The sequence below is a fragment of the Megalops cyprinoides genome, chromosome 14, assembly GCF_013368585.1.
Source record: "Megalops cyprinoides isolate fMegCyp1 chromosome 14, fMegCyp1.pri, whole genome shotgun sequence".
Lineage (NCBI taxonomy): Eukaryota > Metazoa > Chordata > Actinopteri > Elopiformes > Megalopidae > Megalops > Megalops cyprinoides.
The window spans coordinates 14,812,900-14,835,059 of NC_050596.1; the positions used below are offsets into that span (position 1 = coordinate 14,812,900).

The 22,160-nt window shown below is 38.1% G+C and overlaps 1 protein-coding gene across 2 annotated transcripts in view; it reads right to left on the reverse strand.

Moving 5' to 3' along the window:
* The window catches only part of LOC118788957 (neuroligin-4, X-linked-like), a 53,287-nt gene extending 47,510 nt beyond the window's left edge, over positions 1–5,777 (reverse strand). For both annotated transcript variants that reach the window (XM_036545183.1, XM_036545182.1), the window contains exon 1: positions 5,422–5,777. The gene's annotated coding sequence lies outside the window, so the exon portion shown is untranslated. The remainder of the gene's footprint in view (positions 1–5,421) is intronic.
* Between the last annotated feature and the right edge of the window lie 16,383 nt (positions 5,778–22,160).

Consider the following 22,160-nt stretch of genomic DNA (forward strand, 5'->3'; position numbering starts at 1 on the left):
GTGTTAGTGTCATTTTAATTCAGTTACTTCTTAGCTCATAGGAATCTCTCTGTGTACTCAGAAACTGACAAATGAAATAATTCACTTGTTTCCACAGTAAAGGACTACATAATTTTTGTCCATAAACAGTAAACATTCAATAATGCATTTTACTAATGGGTGCAGGTTCAGCAACCTCTCTTAAAATACAGCATGGCTCCTCGCCAGAGCACTTTTTTTCCTCCATATCTAACTAGTAGCATGTCAACAGTGTGATAGTTCAGCACGTAGCTAAAATTTGACACATTTTAAAAGTTAAGAAAATGACTCATCTAGTCAGTAAATCACGCTGTTTTTAATGTGTGTCCAAGTGTTCTGTGTTCGATTCGTCCCTGTCTACAGCCTAAATACATCCTGCAAGATTTATATCCAGTGATTACCAAGGGCAGACTGGCATTGCTGCACTCTTTCTTATCACTGAGGGAGAAAGACGTACAGTGCCACATAACATTATCTGTGATGTATGATTACAGGTGATAATTCATGTGCATTTTAATGAAGATAGGATTCATGATTTGCATTGTAATTATTATAAGAGATCCGGTCGATGGAGTTCTCATCACTGTGCACCGAATATCACACCAAACAGGTGAAAGTATCTATAAAACATTAAATGGATTTAAAAATTTCATGCGAGCTTCAAATGATACTTGTAGCTCAGATTCATTTCTCATCCGTGCCGTGACTTTTACCAAACACAGCAAGCACTCGGTGACGTTGAACGTTTTCCCACAATGGCACTGATGTTCCAATGACGCTCACTCAATATGGTCAGGGGTACTTCTGGGTAAATAGTGGCAGTTTCTATGGAAAGCAGACAGGACTGAGTACACAATCCCTGACACACATGGGGATCACATGGTCAGAGTGTTACCATTTGGCAAACAGTGCCTCAGTGTGTATGAGCTCAACTGTGCTTCTCAACCACTGCAGTCTTGATCATGAAGAATGTATGTGCCCAGGAGGCAGTTGTGAGAGTTCTTCATTCTTTTATTCACGCTGACCCTCTGGCTTTCGGTAGGTGTTAAAAGAGAGTCCTGTGTTTGACAGCTGTATTCATATAATCAAGACACATTTTCTGTGAAACTGCTTAGGATTATATAGCCTAGAAGCACTTATGCTGTTACAAGCACATCAAAAACTGCTGAAACTCAATAAGCCTCAATGACATGTTTTACATAACTATTAATATCATAACTACAAAAGACATTATTCATAATTAAACAAATACTTAGCATTAACTGTCCATGTTTAAGTATTCATGAAAGAGTTAAGAATGAAAGTAAATGGCACAGCACATATTCTACACTTTAATTAGAGTTATATGAGGGAGTAGCACTTGCAATGTACCAATGCTTTGCTTGCAATGTACCAAAACATGTTATACCCAATGACATACTACTTCCTATTATAGTATAACTGACAACTACCATCTGGACACTCTTTATCACCCTACTTTTAACCCTATTTAACCTCCCTGCCCCTCAATTCCCCCATATCTGTGCTGGTCCCATGCATTTCAATGTTTCAGAGAATATGCTTTAGCTCAATCAATGAATTCAAAACATGTAAATTATAATAATCACATTTCTGTTTTGCCTTCATATAATTTAAATGAATATATTTAAATGTATTTTTTGGCTTAGCAACTTTTCTCAATTGATTGCAATTTATTTCATTTTGTATAGGTCAAGGAGTCTCAGTGCGCCATAAAGCTGAACCACTCTCTCTTACACCAGTTTTGTATCTACACATTAAGTCCCAATTAAGAAAGTCTTGCTTCCCTGGGCTAGCACGTGGTAATGGCAGAATTTCAAGGAGGACAACCACAGAGGTTCTGCTCGTAATCCTTGCTGCTAGATAAACAAATCTGTCCTTCAGAACCTCAAATCTACCTATGTTATTCATTTCACTATGAGCCATGATCACTGGAACCACAATGGTCCATCATCTCCGGGAGGTCTCCAACCTGGGCACCAGGTAGGCAAACTAATCATTTGAGGCTCCTTTTCACATGTGCAGAATGTGCTATCTATACTTCTAATGGCTGAGTCCCCCACTTTCACCTACTCACTTCCCTTGCAGAATATGGCCTCCTGCTGTCTCTGAGGTGCATCAGTCCCCCACAGCCCAGATCCCTGCAACGGCTGGAAATGGTTGGAAATTGCAAATTCTAGAGTTTTTTCCCCCTTACAGTCTGCATGCTGTTTCCTATAATTATGATCTAATCTTCACCAATCTATCTTGTCCCAACTACCTGAAAGCACCCCCTCCATTTATGACACCCCGTGTAATTCTCCCCAAAAGACATACTAACCAGTTTCTACAACTCTTAAAACTTCCATATGACAGTGGAGTCCAGCAAGTTGGACCTCAGTATCAAGAATCTTGCTTTCTAGTTGCTCAGCTAGCTACAATAAACACACAACGAACACTTGCCACATTTAGAGATTTAAGATTCAGTCTTGAGAGGGAAACAAAAAAAAAACACTAAAAATCTGACTGTTGAGGCAACTATTTAGCTAAACCCTACATGTCAATTTCAAGAGCAAATCCTTACAAGCCCCAACATTAAACAAGTAGATCAAATGATACTGATCTACTGCAGTTTCTCTGCAGCGCAGAGTGGTAGCTGGCTAGCTAACTAGCTAGCTACAATAAACACACTACTAACACTTGCCAAATTTAGAGATTTAAGATTCAATCCTGGGGGCAAAAAACACTAAAAACCTCTGACAACTGAGGCAACTATTTAGCTAAACTTGAGGAAATTATTCCCTCCTTGTCCCCTACATGGCAATATCCTGCTTACCTTTCTGTAGATTTCAAACCCAGACTTCTCTAAACAATACTGAAGATTTCAGAACAGGAAATAAACAGAAACACATTTTCTGTCAGAGCAGTGTGTCGATCAGGTAACAATCAAGTTTCAAGCTACCTGGTGGTCCACACAACTGACTAACTGGCCTGGGCCACATGCCACAGAATGTTACAAACTCCTCTCCAGTGTCCAAGTGCTTCAGCCAGTTCCTGAACAAAATGCTCCCACACACATATGCCTTCAAATTCTTCCACAATCAGACATTTAAATTGATTGTTTTGTATAAAAAATTCAACAATACCTTAAAATTTCATAATTCGTATGGTTAGTATATGTCTACAAACTTCCTTCTACAATGTCTGTTGCTGTGTGTAAACTATCTACCTGATAGTTAATATGATAGAAGACTTTGAACCAACTAGGCCCTTTTGTTTTTCTTTTAGTAATTAAAGTATTTCACATTGATATTTTTAGCTTTTACCATTTTATGCAGAAACATCTGAAAGGTGTAGCTTGCTTCCACAACTACTTTAATTTCTTGGATGTATCTGCTCAGCTTTCATATTTAAGGTGTGAGTGTCTTGTGGATGGGTTCTGCAGTGAGGGCAAGTGGCTGTAATAGAACTTTCTGTGTATATGTATCGGCCATCCCACTCTCAAGCGTGGTTGTCAAAGGTACAATGAATTTAATCTGACTACGCAACTTTGTAACATCCCCTTTGACAGATATGAACCTGTATAAATTAAATATAGATTCCAAAAACTAAAATCTACATAGTGATGACACTTCAGAGCTCCTAAATCAGTCTAGGCCCCTTAAGAAACAGAAAACAATCTAAACCAACAATATGTATTTTCATAACTTTTTGATGTGTGCACAGAGCCACTGTAATGTGATTTTATTTTCTTAATTTTATTTCCTTGCAAATGTTAATACATTGCAGCATGCACACCAAATCTGATATATTTTGGCAGTAACTATGCTTGCAACCTGCTGACGTGGTTACCATTACAGCTTAATATGAGAGGGAGTGAGTCGACAGAGGTCTATACAACATACACAAAGGTCATTACAGAGGATGCATCCAAGGGATGCATTTATTATCTTAAACACAGGATTAGCTGATAGAAGAAAAGACAATTCAATATGCATCACACAACCCCTATTTCCCCCACAGAACCAAGTTAAACAGTGCTTTCTGTGGTCACTTTCAGGAAGAGCCCCACTGCTGCGTACGATCTGCACAGGTGAATTTTCTAGAGATCCTCTCAGATTTTAACCATTTCATACTTTCCAAAGCCATTAAAGCTGTCCACAGTACCACCTTGTGGCTCACTGTTGAACTAGTGCTGAGTGAACAGAAAGTGACTTTGTGGATTTGGTTATACCTTGGATTCAAGACAACCCCCCAATCAGAAGAAAGGGCAGCGTACAGCCCTCACCCTTCCCTGATGGGGTGATCACAGAAACCCTGTTTAACAGCATGATGTAACAGCTTCCAGATCAGGTCAGGTTCTGCTTCTCATCAAAATCATCTGTGACTTGAGCGTGTTTCATTTACCAGGTAACAGACACATTCCTTACTTGCATTCACATTTTCAGCCTTTGTGACTGCACCAGCTTTCATGAGACTGTTGCTACTACGAGCTGTAGTGACTGCCTCCTGGGCAGTGAAATACGGAGGCTCTCCTCTCTACATCACTTGAAGGGGGGTCATACATTAAGTACAACTGTATTCATGAAATACAAATAAATGTAAAGACTTTTGTTTTTAAAAAGTAATATTGTCTTTAAAAATATGCTTTGTCCTTCATGCCTCTAGAGGACTAAGGCCACGACAATCTGCTACCCCCAAAACTAAAACAACATAATCAGAGCAACTACTGTACTACTACTCCTCCAACAACATATCACACGGCCATTAGGTCTGCTACTTATTATTATTATTATTATTAATATTATTAGTATAAGAATAACCAATCCCGTTTTCATATATGTCTGAGGTCTCGAATACTAAGACTGTTTGGCCGGCAGTTGTGAAAAAATTCTAATGGTCTACCCTGATGATAGTATGCATGGCTGTTATTCAAGATAAACGTCTACAATTTACAGCTAACTGTAATTCTAAATTAATTACTTACTTACTAAATTAGTTCTTACTGCCAGAACTAAGTCAAAAGGGTCAACACAAAATTTATTAGTTTATGACCTCGAACGGTACGTAAAATTATAATCACTGCATGATCCACAAATGTCAAGATCAAACGGCATAGACATATTAAAAAACGACTGAGAATGCGTTACTTCGTGCAGCTCGGTCATGACAATCCATCTTTCTGGAAGAACAGGTTGCACGTACACTTTCCGCGCATTACGGAATTAATCCCTGTGGAGATTAAATGTTCACAGCAAAATGTCCGCAGCACACGTCTGCGCTGAGCAACACTTACAGGGAATACTGCCGGTAAATAAATAATAATAATCGGAAATGCCATTCCAGCAGCAGACACTATCCGAGCCTCGGATTAAATGCGAAACAAAATGAAATCACGCAATTTACCTTTGCTGTGTCTGCACCATCTGGTGCCCTCTTCCTTGATTTGGACTTCAAGAGGGAGGCAAAAAATATCGGTATCAGGAGAAAAAATCTAAAACTTCGCGTACTGTCCAGTGAAAAAGAAAATTCCCAAACGCGAACTCACGGTCCAAATAAGCAGAATTACACCAAAATTTTGTTCTGGAGGAATAAAGCTCGTTGTTGTCGCAAATGACCTACATATATTAAGGAATTCATCAGATTCACCGCGGAGCAACGGCAAATTATAGGGACTCTGAATGCCTTCATAGAGAGAAACGGAGATCCAACCGCAAAAAAAGGATTAAGGAGAGAAAGACCGAGGCTGTACCAGCCGCTCGCCCTCGCCACTCTCTCTCTCCCCCCAGCACCCCCCAGTCGCGATTGGACTGCGCTGGATGAAATTTACAAAGCTAACAGCCAATGGATTGCTGCATTCTCGCCATCACTGTTTAACAGCGTGCAGACCACTTTGAACACAAAAAAGGCTTTCCCACACGTATGCAAAGACAGCATTCGTCCTTTGAAGTGGTGCCCTTTTATTATTAGACATCTCTGGATTTATTTGTACTTCATCAATATCCTTGTCGAAAAAGCATTTTTGTTCTCGATGAAACTTTATGTCAAATTATTTTCTACTTCGTGTCGTTGGCAACATTATGGACAGAATACCTCTAGCTGCCGGTAAATCATCCAAAAAAATATGCCTCGCTGTAATACACCACAGAATGTGCGTTAGACTTTTCCCCGCAATGTATTACTGCTTTTGTTCTCTTAATTTTACATGGCTGGATCAAAATATGAAGTTATTTCTTTGGGAAAACATTTGCTTTAACATCTGCTCTCAATAGTACAATTGTAAAGCCTGTCATTTGCGGACTCTCACAGTACCGTCGACGCATGCTCATATATATATATATATATATATATATATATATATATATATATATATATATATATATATATATATATATATATTGGACATGAGTATGATGTCGCCGAACCAAGGTGCGTAGTGTTAATAAAAGTGTTGATATGCTTACATGTGAACCTGACAGAGTAATAATATGTTAACTGATCATGCTTAGCACATGAGGTATAAGGCAGAAATCACAAACATACCCCCTAACATCTTCTTGATGCTGCGTTCAGTGCACGCAAATAGATAAATGTGTGCATTGTGTAAACCACACCAAGCTCTCTGTTAGCATACAGATGAAGCTCACCTCAAATGATGATTTAGCCTGAGGTGAAGACCATTTTAAGAGAAATAAAAGCACAGAAGTCTCCAGATTACTTCTTTAAGTGAACTTCAAATCTGCAGTAAACCAGTTTAAGTTTTGTCTGTAAAGGCTTACAGAGTAGCTCAGAGAAGCTCTCAGTACAGTGCTCAGAGGACACTATTCTCAGACACATACTTGCTGGTTGAGCATTTTAGTGATGGTCTGTGAGACTATGAGCTAACTCATGCTGTTGAGATTGTTCCCAAAATGAATCATGTGGGTCATAATTACAAATGAGGAAATAATAGCATACAATCCAACATTAAAATAAATTTTAAGAGGTTTCCTAGCTCAGACTTGCACAGCCAGATGAGAAAAGTGTGTCAGAAACACAGAATGCATGGTCTACACATGAAGCATGCTGCCTTAGGCAGCAAGTGCATGAATACGGATGATGGTTACGGAGGTATGATAGGGTAGCAGCGGCAGTTGGATATACTGACAAGGTGTGTTACACCAATGGTATTGTACATCCTGTTATGATGTTCATATCAAAATTACAATATAAAACATGTTGCAAATTGATAACTTAAATTCCAATAGCACAACATATATCTTGCTTTTTTAGTTATTGACTGCTTACTTGATCCAAGAGTGTTTTAGTGTAATGCTTTTTTTTTTTTTTTTTTAAGAGAAGACACATGTCTGCTTATGTAGAGTTCTGGAAAGATTAAAAAAAAATTATAATAAAATTATAATAAAATTAATAATATATTCAGTGAAACCTACTGTCCTAAAATCTATGAAGTGCATTTGTGTAAAGTTGGTTAATGTCAATAAAAATGACTGGCTGTGAAGGAGAGCCTTCACCACCTCTCCCTATGGACTAAATGCTCATTGTAAATTGAGCCACTCATTGCCAGTTGTGTGTCAATAATTGGTTAATTATGTGCACCTGTTGGCAATTTGTAAGGGAACCAGCTGACTGGACAACGAGCCACATTGGACTGATTGAGGCCTAAATACAGGTGTGGCTGGGGAGCAGGAAGAGGCTCATTTTTGTCCCTGATACTGCTTTGAATAGGCTGGTTTCTTTGTTTGGATTTTACAATAAATTGCTGGTTTTAAAACTTTTGTTCTTTTGGGGCTTGTTTATTGGAGAAGTAACGGCCAGCTTCTTCACATTGCTTTGGCGTTGCGGTCAAGCTGCAGGTTTGGCACCCTGTAGACCCAAGTTTGAGGCAGGGTGGGGTGACTGCTCTCGCCCTTCGCTACACTGGCATTCTGCAAACACACTATTTATTTAAAAGAAGGACTAAAGCCCTAAAATATTTGCAACTTACAATTTGAAACATGTCACCACAGTTTATTTTTTGTTTTAGTGCTGCTGAATATTATCAACAAGACATGTCCATTTACAACCTTTCAAAATAGAAATCTACAACATAACTTTATAAATGATAAATTCACAGTAGTGCTGGACATTAAATCATCTTGATTACATATCCTTAAGAAGCATTAACTATTAAATGTTGTAAAACCTTGGAAGTGAACAGTGGGTATAAAATGGGGTAGCATAGTCAACAGATAAGTTACTGAAGTTCACTTTGATAAGATTGTGGTGCAGATAATTTGAGCAATTTCATATTTACATCAGCCTCAGGGGCTCTAAAGTCACATTTGCATAGTAAGGACATGATTCATAGCACATAACGCCCTTTAAGATCAAGGTTAACACATCAGGATTCAGGTTGTCACTATTTCACCACTACTCTGCTAACAGCAAAGACGACTAGCGCACATTGTCAAAAATAGTTAAATTACAATATAAAGGCTGTGTCCAACCCATTACCCACCCCATGATATGATAGGCCAAATAATGTTAGGTCTGACAAGGGGTGCTCTGCCTCTTTTAGATGATTTTGGATATAGGGCCTTTCATCCTGTCATGTAGCAGTGCTCCTGTGTTCAATAATTCTTGTTTGCAGTATTTGCCAATGTAGAAAGGGGGCAGGTACGACAGATGTCAGAATGCAGCAATGGCCAGCACAACTCATTTGTCTTAACTCAGCATGTAATAGCCGTAATCAGACCCTTACAATTAACAGCTGTGTAAAGAGTGATTAAGTCTCACCAGTGACTCCTGTGTATTGCTTGTTGCTCACATTCTCATTTGCTGCTTGCCTCCTCCTCCCCTGCCACCACCTGCTTTTCTTGGCTTAGCCTCCTGCAGACAGCACATTCTCTGCCCCTGCGTTTAGCTTACCATTGGGCAGGCCTTCATGCTATGGAGTGGTGGATTCTCCGCCTCTGCCCATAACTCGCCACAGACAGGTGTGCTGAGTCAAGTGCCTTTATCTTGATGGAGCCACTCCAGGGCTGAAGGCGAAGGCCAGCTTGCTTTCATTGTCACTTCATCATGTTAGTCAAAAAGTGAATTATTTTCAAAGTTGTCCTGATTGAAATAAATTATATGATCTGAGTGTCCAGGATTCAATTGCCTGATGGGGTATCCTTTAGTTGTTCCTAAATGTAAGATTGTTTATGTTTGAAATTATGAACATTGAACAACATGTGATTATTACTGTGTGTGTGTATATATATAAATAATGACAAATGTGACAATAATAACAACAACAATCATCATCATCATCATCATGTTTTTTTTATGATAAAATGTGTTCCTGCAGAAATTATGAATGGGATCTCAGTGAATTGAATCCAGATATAATAGGACTATTATATTCTAGAACATGGGCTACTACTTTGTGGATAAAGCTGTTTAGTCTAATCTTGCATTATAATCTCACAAGTATGCTTGTTTGAAACTTCCTAATATGGTGGTCAAATTATACAAATCTAGTGAAAACATAAGAGCAAATTTACAAGAATAGTTTTTTTTACCTTTTCTTTTTTTTTTTTGGTCATACTGTGTTGCAGTATGAGGTAGTGGATTGTGCTACGTATGAGGAACTGTATGAAATCCAGTGCATGGCCAGACACTACCACATAAATTCAAACCTGTGAAATGCACACTGGACCATGTTCTTATAGTACTGTGAAAACACAGAGACAGACATAGGTGTTACAGGTTTATGAGTGTTGATGCCAAGGGAACCATCTTTGGTTTGGAGAACTCTGAATGTTTGAGCAGCGAAGGGAAACTTTCACCACCAGTGTGTCAACACAATACATTCAATTAATTAAACTCGTTTTTCTGTTGTCTGGACGTAGCAAGAGTGGCTCTGTGTTTTCCTAATTTCTGCGAAGTATGTTTTTGTTCCACTGAAAGGATATTATTTTTGGAGTACTTACATGTAACATGAACGACATGGACAGTATAGATCAGAGATTATTTCCATTACAGCAGAAATTTATTCTCTTTGAATGTTATTAGCCATGGGGGCCTCCTCCTTGTGAGCCAGTGCAATGCAGTTGTCATCTATAGCCCAAATATAGTTTTTGATTAAAACCACAAATGGCAGTTGCCAGTCATATTTTCCACACGAGTATGAGGAAAACATTTCTTTAGGCTTTTAGAAGTCCATCAACCAGCACAGCATTATATTCAGTAAATGTGTTGATCATTCGGCCCCAAAGGCCAAAGAAACATTTAAGTTTATTATTATTTCTCTGTTTTTCATCAGCATCTAAGAACATCTATAGAACATGGTTAGGCTCAGCTTGATTATTTTTTTTATTTATTTTTATTTTTTTAATTAATTTGATTATTATTTTGTATGTTCATTTAGTATCATTGTCTCCTTTTTCATACCCCAGCCATTACAGGGATATACAGTATTTCCATGATATTGCTCAACCACCTGAAAATTGTAAACTAAAAATGTCTGGTTTATTGATGTCACGGGCATTAACTTTCAGTATTTAGTGATTGCTGTTTTTAAATCATGTAATGGAGTTTTTTTTTTTTTTTTTTTGCAAAATTTTCATTTCAAATCTCAGTGCAAGTTTGTTGGAAATCAGAATCTAAATGTGAATGCTGGTGGATCTATGCTGTCACAAGGGCACAGATCTGTAAGGACCCATGAGCTAAAATGCATGTTGTCTGGTGAAAAGAAAATTGTCTAGAATAGACACACTTTATGGACTTTAACATGCAAGGGGATCAGTAAAATGCCCCTCAGTGTATGTTTTCTTGATAAAGATTTTGCATACTTAAGTGTTTTTATATGATTAATTAACAGTTGCAAATAGACAAGAGTTACTTTCTTGTATAATGTAAAGACCTTCATGGTCACTGCAGTTTATGAAATATACTGTGAAAGAAATGCAAAAAGTAACCCACAGGCAGAGAGCACTCCTCCTGTCTCAGTGGAATAATCTTTTCGCTCTGCTGTCTCTCCTCAGAGCTAGACTTATAGTGTGCACTTGCTCTCAGTGTCTCCCTCACATTCTTACACTTGAGCTACTAATTGCCTAATGGAACTTGTTATGCACATAATTCAACCCATTACACACCTATGGCATAATCCCAAGCAATGGACGATTTCAAGATGCCTGCAAACCTACAAGATAAGAAACATTATGGAGGATTCTTGCTGTTCTGTTGGGTATGGCTGCAAATGTGGCCATTGATGCAAGCTGCCATTTTAAGACAATTTCCTTTTTTAGTGTTTAACTGAAAGTTCTTATGAGTCCCCAAACCTAGCACTGAAAGTAGGTTTATATGAGTTGATCAATAGCAGAAACTTTAAATGCTATTTATATTTTCCTCTGGCCTGGAATTTCTGCAGTGTGGTATAGCAATGAGTAGCTCAGCTGAAAAGTTCTTTCTTCAATGATAAGGTGGGGCATTACTGTCATACCCTTGGGAAAGGTGCTTAACTCAAATTTCCTCAGTAAATGTTCCCCCAAGATCACTGCACTCTGCAACCATAGGAGAACTGACTGTCCCATCCCGCCAGGGTCACTCCTTTCAGACACAAGCCCTGTCTGTACTGGTTATTCAGTGGAATGAACTCTCCATGGGTGCCAGGACAGCGGAATCAGTGGCCATCTTCCAACGCAGACTGAAGACCCACCTCTTCAGGCTGCATCTTGGTTCCACCTCAATCCTCACCCCCAAACACCTGCTACTTGTAGTGCTTGCTATTCATATTATGTGTAGCATCACAATGTGTTTTGGATTTTGTAATCTAGTGACTGTGATGTATGGTAGTATAGTTGGCTTCCCATGCCTAGTCAGGTTGCACAACATGAAATAGTCACTGCTGTGGGAGTGTTGTTAGCCTTGTCCAACACTGTTGCTCATTCAGCTTGAAGGGCTACACTGCTGTTCTTTTGTGCTGGAAGTTGGTCTGGGTGAGAGCATCTTCTAAATGAACATAATGTAAATGTAAAAACCTATAGATAGATAACGTATACAAGTATGTTATGTAATATCCTCTTTAAAAGATCAACTAAACATAAGTAATGGATTAAAAGTATAATACTTGTCAATAATACCATTCCTCTCCCCATCAGTCAAATGCCTCTTGTTTTGATACACAAGGCAAAATGAAAAATAGATTGATATAATATTTAACTTGACAAGGAAGAGTGGTGAAATGGCTGGATAAAAAGCTGGATATTTTACTGAGAGAGTGACAATTTCCATTTGAGTCATTGCAGCAGAGGGGTTAAATATGTAGAGTAACTCAAAGGTAAGGATATACAAATAGTCAATCTGTAAAAACATAAAATGCAGTAAATTGTCTGGGATAACAATGTATGCAAGGCTATGTCATTAGCCTGTGATGTTTTCTGCCTCAAGACGCGCTGCACTTTTTTTCTCTGTTATTTCAGCCTGTTTTTACTTGACCTTGAACTGTTTGTTCACATTTGCTTTGGCGCCAGTGATGTGCCTTATGTCCTTAACTGATGAATCCTGGTGAATCCTGTCAGATTTCACCTCAGGAGCCAACCTTGGGTACATTCATAAAGATTAGCATATCCACAAGCCTCAATTAATAAACATATTTCCACAAAACTGAAAACCATGGAACTGATGTGTGTAGAGGAGGGAGGCCTCTCTCCCTTCCTGAAATTTACAAGATACACTTCATTTATGTTAAAATTCCATCTAATTACCATACAACAGCCATATGAATTCATTTCCATCACTTAACACGGAGAAATAACCCGTAATAAAAAGTGACATACCTTAATAAAACGGCCTCTCTTTGTGGATAACAGAACCAGCAAGGAAAGATCACTTTTGGTCACTTTGTTGGAAATTGTTAACCAGGTTGAACCGTTACTGGAAGGAATGTGATTCTATAGTAACAAATTAAAAGGCACAGCTGTAAGTGGCTTTAAAAAGAGGAAGTGAATAAAAGTTTAATGAATGTTCTGGCAAAGGAGTCAAGCATTGTGGTTTGTGACACTTGGGCTGTTGATTCTTGGCAGCAGCTCTGTCACCCGAGAAAGTGAACAGTGCTGTTGCAGACCTCCTGTGGCACGTCCCCAATTTGATGCAGCAGAAGCCGAATGCTCCCTTACTTGTAAGTTTGGCCTCTGACACTAACAGCCTGCCCTCAGCAGACTGAAAAAAACATGTGAGTGTTGGGTAAATTACAGTGCTCTACAGGCCACATTGGACCTACACCAGAGAGCTAAAGGAAATATCAAAGATGGTGCATTTGTTCAGTCGTCAGTATTAAGTTTGATACATGCCAAAATGTTGTGGCATGCAAGGAACATTGTAATATGAAATATAAGAAAGCACTGTAGTTTTCATCTCCAAACTCAAGGAAGAGCAAGGATGACAATGAGCAAGGGAGCAAGTTTGATCGAAAAGAAACTTTTTTTACATTTGAAAAAGTATTGCAAACATACTGTTCAGTATATGTTAAATTCATGTGGGCCACTTGTCATTGGTCTTAATGCAGCTGGAAAACTGCATTTTCCTTACTCTAAAACATATGGGTGGGAACCTCACAAAAATGCAATTACCAAGACAGAAATACAAGTGTGAAAGTCAGAAATGGGTTGTACAATGCTAAAAAGAAGATGATGTGATAGCACCTCGTGCAGCAACATTGACTCCAAGTTTTAATATGAGTTAAATCATTAACAAAGCACATGGTATAAACCTTGTTTAATCCTCACTTCTCAAAAAATAAATAAAATATTATTACATCATTTGAAATGCAGGTTCAGTACCTGAAAGCAACAGACAGATTAAAACATGTGTTGTAGCATCATTATTCAATAAATTGAATGCAAATTAACTTGAAAGTGACAGAATTTGAATGAAAATAACTAATGTAGTCTGCATTAGGTGAATCGCATAAATATTAATTTTAAGCCACCTCCAGCTTGGGTGCAGATAAATGTGTTTTATATCATTCATAGTTACTGCATAGAAGGCAAAAAATGTGGCCAAAGAACAAAATATGCACAGCATCCCAAGAATGTTGTAGAGTTGTAGCTGATTAAAACATTTAAGACTTTAAAAACATTTGCAAATACAAACAAATATTTAGGTATGCAAAGGCATATTCAATATTCAATGTCTTTCTGGAAGCTGAAGCTCTAGGAGATAAATGTTTACTGCGTCTTTTAATGGAGAAGTTTTTCCACATAAACTCCCAAGACTGAGTTGACACATGGCCAGTCATTGAGCCAGTATCACAGTAGCAGCCTAAGCAAATTAGCAAAATATGCAACTGCATATCCCTAGCTGGTGGAGGTTTAGATCCAAAGCAAAGCGTAAACATTAACTAGATTTTCAGCTTATTTAATTGTGTGTGTACTGTTGACTGGTTCATTGCGTGTGCTGATATATTTGATGCAGAAATGACAAGTTCAGTACTGCTAGTCTAGGTGATAATGTCCCTTACTGTTACATTGCAACACTGTCCTACAGACTTTGGCTGACTGTTTAGAGGTAGGAACATTTTGTATTTGATATTTTGGAATATATTTGCTACTATTTGTAAAAGAAAAGAAAAATTACTCACTTAAAAGGGAAAAAGACTATAATTTACTACTCCAAAGGTGACAATAAACATGTACAGTACACACAGTTGGCCACTCCACAAGGTTATGCCCAGAAAAAGCAAAGAGACCAACAAGAAAGAAGTATGTCAGGGACAACATTCTACTTAGACTCTCATTTAACACGGCTTCTAAATCATTTGTAAAGAAGTCATTTCATACCTGTTTGAATAGTCCCAAAATACATGCCCTAGATTTTATGTGTTGACAGTCTTGTTCCTTGTTATCAACATATTTTCCTGCCAGCAACCTGTCAATCATACAGATTTAGATGCTCTGGGAATACCAGCATCCAACCTCTTTATTTGCTAAATGCCAACATTGCTGCTGTCATTGTGTGAGAGATGCCTGACCACCTACTTTGTTCTGCATATCTCCAGTACAAAATATATTCCCCATCACAGTATCAACAGATTGTGTGTGTATGTGTGAGTGCCTGTGTGTGTTCAACATCTATATTAATGGGGTATCAGTGTAGTTTCACATTTTGATTTTCGACCGCAAATAGTCTTCAGTTCTTATGACACATACATTTAAATAAATGATGAACATATGGACATAATAATTGCTTTGATCTTAGTAGGAGAGCTTAGTGTCATTATACTCTGGGTATGGACCCTTCCACCATAACACTAATATGACTAGTGATTTATTTCTTTTTTTTTTCCTGTTAGTCTACTAATGCATGCATGTATCTGCCTTCAAAAACAACTCTTTCAGATTTAAAATTAAATTAATGACGGAAATAAATGTGTAGAGAGAGATACTTGAGTTTGTGTAGATTACATTTCAATATGTTTGTAGTTGCAACGATTTGGAAATAATTCATGTGTGTTTTCTTGAGCGTTTTTAATGTAAATCGGCTGAGTTTTATTTTTAGCGTCTCAACGGAATTGCAAACCGTTGCAAATGTTAAAAGCAATGTATTCTTTCTTTCCTTCTTCATCGCTAGGTGAAAAAAGATGAGGCTGAACAAGACAATTTCACTTCTAATTGTGCCGAACAACCCAATTTGCCCCCCGCTGCTTCCCCGTTATAGCTCTGTATGAATTGGTTCAAATGAAGCCTTGCTTCTAAATTTGTTCACACAGAAGCGAGAGAAAGTCGGAAGAAGACAGAAGGAGAAGACGGAAGTGTGCTGAAGTGTATGGGAGGTGGTCAAGGGAGCTGGGCTTGTAACTAGAGGGTGGCAGGTTCAATTCTGTGGTAAAGAACTGAGGCGGTGTCCTTGACTAAGGTTCTTAATCTGAATTGCTTCAGTAATTTTGCAGCTTTATAATTGGATATTATAAAATATGTGGAATGTTGTAAGTCACCCAGGACAAAGGCAATGGAAAATACTGTCAATTACCACTTACAAAAGGAATAAGCTAAAAATAGTAAAAAGAAAAAAAGTCCATCCAAGTAGGGATTCTTCAGGGAATATGAGAAGCAGTGCTGCCAGTTTTGTGGTGGAGCCAAGCCCCAACACCTCAGATGATTTGACAATATAAATTATCCACAGAAATAAAATAAAAATTAAAATTCACAGTTATTCAAACAAAATTAATTTGTAAACGTTTTCTTACTTCATGCCTTTTGTCAAATGTTTTCATCTGTTGTAAGAAACCAAATAAGCTAATTTACATGTCGTTTGCTATAAGTGGCCACTCTGAGTCTCCTCAGCATTGTTTTCAAAAATAATACGGTCCACAGAGGCGCATCCCTTTATCAGCGACACCCTGAATGATTCTTCTTCTTCTTTTGTGTCTGATGTTTTCTGTGTTGTCCAGACATACACAGCAGACGGCACATTTCCATAATGAATTTAAAAAGACCGGGATCTTTGATGCCATGAGAAGTGTCCAGACTCTGTGAATATTACATCTAGAGAAGCTAACTACAGTAACATGGGTGGATTGAAAACATGATGATGCAAGATGTGCCGATATGAGGAGACCAGTAATTTCTTAACTAGCTTTGATAACTTTGGTTACAAGTTACATTGTTTGTCTTCCCTCTGCTGTTTAATGTTAGCTAGCTGATAAGCATTAGTTATCAATTTATCAGTTTCACATAGATATTCCACTCACAATGTGTCACATGTAGTTAGACATGTTCTGTTAAGAGATCAACGCTCTCCACTATGAATAAGTAGCCAACAGCAGACTATAGTGCACACAATAAACATGATGTACTGTATACTACTCTAGGTAGGATACATGACATCATGTTTATTGTGTGCACTATAAATTCCCATTTAAAACCCATGGTGTGTATGGTACATCCCTATTATTCAGTCATAGTAGCATACCACACATTTTGAAGCAGTTTTACAGAAAGAGGTCTGGGACCTTGCCGCTTTATGGATTTTAAAGTTGTCAATGTCTTTTGTTTGACAAAACTGCATGTATCTGTTTTTCCTGTGTTTCACCAGAGTGCATGATCCAGTATACCACAAAATACAGGCATATCTCATATTCATCACATTTAAAACTAGCTGTGCTCCCTGACAGTAAATAAACAAAGAAGCTTTTGACCTTTTCATTCTGTTGTGCTTTCACAGTTCTCTGCAAGCTGTGGGCTTGACCACTATTGTCACTGCTATTTCAGTTTAACAGGCTTTAGCTGTGGGCTGGATTTCATACCTCCACTCTACTCGTGAGCACAGGAACAGTCAGGTAAACAATCTCTGTCATGATGCTACGGTGTCAAGGTCACCCCATTTACTCATTGTGCAGTGAATTGAATCACCTGTCTCTCCACTGAGCCTGTGACTGCTTCTTGTTGTCACACTACTGTTACATGATATTAGGGCATGCATTACTGGTCTATGTTACTTTTTGCATACTTTACTGTTGCATGCCTTTAGGGTGATTTGTTTGCTGTTTTGTATCTTGTACTTGAATCCATCTCATTTCCCTCATGGACATTCTCTAGTGACTTGACAACTATAGTTCCCTTACAACTACAGTGACATTAGCAGAGTATTATTTTCACAGAGCCTGTAGGTTCTCAGGAAAGGCTGACAATCCCATCCACAAAAAAATGGCTGAAGAAGGGAAGACAAGTGTAGGTGGTTCATTTCAACACAGTCACTAATACCCCACATTAGATGTGCACACGCCCTAATCTCATGTCCTCAGAGGCATTCAGCTCAGTCTGGGGCCATTTCATCTGAATTTTGAGAAACATTTCCAATAAAGTGGTCTATTTTCCATAATATTACATTGACTAACATTGACTACAGTGTGTTCCTTGGGTGCTCTATATGGATCGAAGCATTGACTAGTTGCAACCACTCACACCAGCAAACTGGGATTTGATTTTTTTTAGTCATAAATGATAAAGTTATCCATAACCGTACCTAATGTTGACTATGTAATTTTTTTTTTATCTGTTTAATGATTAAAAAGGTGCTTCCTCCAGTTGTGACCAGTTGTTTGGAAGGGCAGAATTTGATGGCCAGTTCTTGCAACATTTACAAGACTGGTGTTATGACCATGGTCGCTTATGTTTGTGTAGTCATTCGTTTTCCTGATGTATGTGTTTTTGCTCCGGCTGCGTGCGTTGCGTCGTTTGACTTTTTTTTTTTCACGTTTTAACATTTTTCGGTTTTGGGAGGTTAAATGCAGTTCCGCTGTAAGTAGGTGAAAATGCAGTGGAGGTCCAGGCCCTTCTGCTGTTCTCTGAGACACAATTAGCTATTTTCGCAGTTTTTGTTGCAGATGGCAGTGTCTGACTGTACTCCTTTCTGAAACTGTGTTCCCATTCCCTTCAAAGTTAAAAGTTCTATCAAGGTCTACACGACTGCCCAAAACTGCTTTAGACTAGCTTGCAGATTGAACCTGCGTGGCATCTGCCATAAACTGAAGGGGATTACACATACATTCTAATCGTTATTGACACCTTCACTCAATAATCCTGTGTATCCTTTAAGAGCAAAAATAAAAGCATTGCAATGTCATCCTTGATGAAAATGGGCCATTATCTATGCTACTAAATGCAAGGTAATCATTGAACACTGATACTAAATCAGCTTGAAGGAATGAATGCCATTTTGATTAAAATGAGCGAGCCCTTTCATGCTGGAGGAAGTCATCATACTTGGATTATGTGGCATTTGCAGAGAATTTCTGCACAATAGCAGTCTGTTCCAAAATAAGGGCTCAAGTGAACCAGGTAACCAACTGCCCAGCATTACTGATCGGCTGTTGGCAGCGTGTTGATCCAAAAATGTCATCAATTTTTTCCTAAAACAAAAAATATCCCATGGATTCTACATGTCAAACATTGTCCCAAAATCTATTCCCCTCTCAGATTGCATTCACCAGCTCAGAGGACTGCAAGGCCTGTTTTTCATTCAAGCTTTAAGAGCAAATTCTTCTTTTTTCACATGCAGAAGTTTACAGTTGCCATTTCTTTCAAGGCAATAAAGCAGGTTTGCTACCTGAGACAATGTGTCAGAGTAAAAAAACCCTCTATCGTTCCTTTGGCGTATGAAGGGACTGCATGCATGTTCTGTGTCCCAGCTGAACCCAGACGTATATTGTTCCAGTATCTGGATAAACTATTGGACTCCTAAACTGTGTAAATCATGGGATTACTTGTTCCTTAAACTTCAAGAAGACATTGGGTTGCTGGCTGTTTGGACTTCTACCATTGGAAGATGTGGCTGACATGGATGGTTCTTTCTATAAGACATAACAAGGGAAAGTTCAGATTTCTCCAAGAGCTCCAATAAGTGTGCTAATGTTTTGATTTGGGGCTACACTTTATGTCTGAACTTTCTAGTCAAATCTCAAAAGTGTTTGTGTTATTTATTCATCTGTAACATTTTAATTGTACTTAAACTGCAAAAATTCTGTCATAGTGTGAAAATGTTCTTATGTTTGGTGATTGTCAAGTTTTCTTAGAAACATCCTAACAAGGGTATGTTTTTTTTAGGGCAGGGGCACATGGTATATGTTATTGATCCACATATACTCACATCACTCCACAGTAATAGCAAATATCACCATTTATGAGCTAAATTCTGGACCTCTTGTGTCCCTAGCGAGTCAGCTACATACATTATTCTTTGAGTGTATGCCTCGCTCTTCTTACCAGTCACAGTTTATTAGAATGCTATCTGCTGTTAGACTCCACTTTGCTGGTAGAGTGGCCTGAGTGGGGTTACACATTTAGTACAGCTCATTCTAGACTCCTGGACACAAGCATTCTGTATAAAGTTTACATTTTGACAATGATACTCTGAAAGGCGTGTGTCTAGTTTTAGTGCCACTGAGTTTAGCTAAAGGTTAGTGCTGTCCTGCTACTTATTTATAAGGCATTTGGCATCAGCCTGGTGTTTATTAAGTGAGTTTGTATAATGTCAAAGAACACAATCAATCTCTCAATGTCTCACAAGGGTGCATGAGGCAAATATTTACTAGTCTGAAACCAGTTACATGGGTTTTTTTTGTTAAATGGAGCACAGCAGGAGTAAAGAGCAGGGAGAGTGTTGTTCCAGAGGACAGGCCCAATGGGGGGGGGGGGGGGGGGGGGGGAAAGAGAGACACAGTCCCATTTACCTCATGGGCATGAAATGACTCTCCAGGAGACTGATTAGGTAGGTAGGTCGCTTGTCACATCTGGCTTATACACCACAACATGCCCTGTGAGATGACAACAGCCAGTGTGCCTGACAGTGGCCCTGGAGCCATTAGAACTTCTGAAAACCTTATCAGGAAAAGGTGGAGAAGTCAATACCTTTGCTTGTCATGTCAAAGGCCTGTTCAAACATATGTCCTATTCACAAAGAACAGTCAAAATGAAACCATTGAAGTAGGTGTCTTTGCCATGAAAGGAATAGAGTTGGAGACACTATAGCTATGTTGTAACATTCATTTTTATTCAGATGAAGAAAAATACTTGCTTCAGGCTCTTATTTACTGATCTTTAAGATGAGTATAAACAGAGGGCTAGCTAATAACAGACACAACTTAGCCTACCATACAATAATTTTACCATTTCATGATGCTCAGCTTATTTTTTCCTTAAAATTAAATACCATACGCAACAAAACACTTAAGCACCACAAATAATTCAGTGTTTTTGGCTGTAAGAGAATGTATTTTTGAAACATATTGATGCTATTACAGCTGACATATGTTTTACTGAAAAACAGTGGGGAAAAAAAAGGTGTCATTGAACCCATTGATGTTAGCAATGAACTCTTTAACCATTTTAACTTAAATTTACAAAACAGGTATCTGTAATGGTTTAACGAATCATAGTCCTAATGCTGAATATGTATTTTTAAGAACACACAGAAAAACCTCAAAAATACTCTCTTAGCAAAGGAGGGTGCTATGGGCAAGAACATGAAGTTTCAAACTGTCTCTGGTCCATAGGTCACAGAACTTGCATGAGCTTAGCATATATATGGCTAGTTGAAGGTGAACATACACAGCACAGTTTAGTGTATAATTACAGTGACTTCAGAAAGTATTTAGATCCCTTGGCTTTTTGTACACTTGGTTGTGTTGTAGACTTCCAATCAATTCAATTTGCCACAGGCGGACTCCAGTCAAGTTCTAGAGACATCTCAAGTATAATCAAAGCAAACAGGATGCACCTGAGCTCCATTTTGAATGCCACAGCAAAGAGTCTGAATACTTATGTAAATTAGATATTTTTTGATTTTTAATAAATTTGTAAAAATTTATAACAAAATGTTTTTGCTTTGTCATTATGGATCATTGTGTGTAGATTGAAAGCCATTACAGATTAGTTTAAGTCTATAACACAACAAAAAGTGGAGGGGTCAGAACACTTTCTGAAGCCACTATATAACATAAAAGCTATTAGTGACACCTTGAATCATCATGATAACTCAGAGGGACAAGATTTGTGCCAGCCAATATGACCAGCAAGACTCTGATTTACTTGTCAAATGGAGACTTTGCTAGCCATATAAAAATGTTCTTAGATTGTGTAGACCTACATATAGCTACGTATGCCTATATATCAGAATCAAAGCAGCATGTGTTGTAAGGCCTTGTCAGTATAAAATATACAAAATATATATAACATGCTTGTAATGTGTTTAGCAATAATCCTGCTAAATTATTTCTAAATGATTATGCTTTCAAACATGTAGGCTACACTTCTCAATGGCAGGTCTGTAATTCTGATAAATGATAGGAACTGTTGTTGAATTCACGCTTGTGTCATGGGATTTACTCTTAAAGTAGATCAACCTGATATTGAAGTAAAAATTTTTCCATCTTTTCCCAAGGGAAGCAAAAATCTAGAAAATTGCAATGGGAACTAGAGATTAAATAAGATGCAGCTGCATATTAAACATTTTTTAGCAGACTGAAAAAAAGTAAAACATTCATTGCAGTTCTGCTCATATACTACTCATCCATACTCACGACAGCAGGGGAACAAATTGACTTCATTCCTTTAGGGATTGGGGTAGTAGGTTGGCCAGGGCTTCCTTATTGCAGTGAGTGGCATGCGTGTGTATCAGAG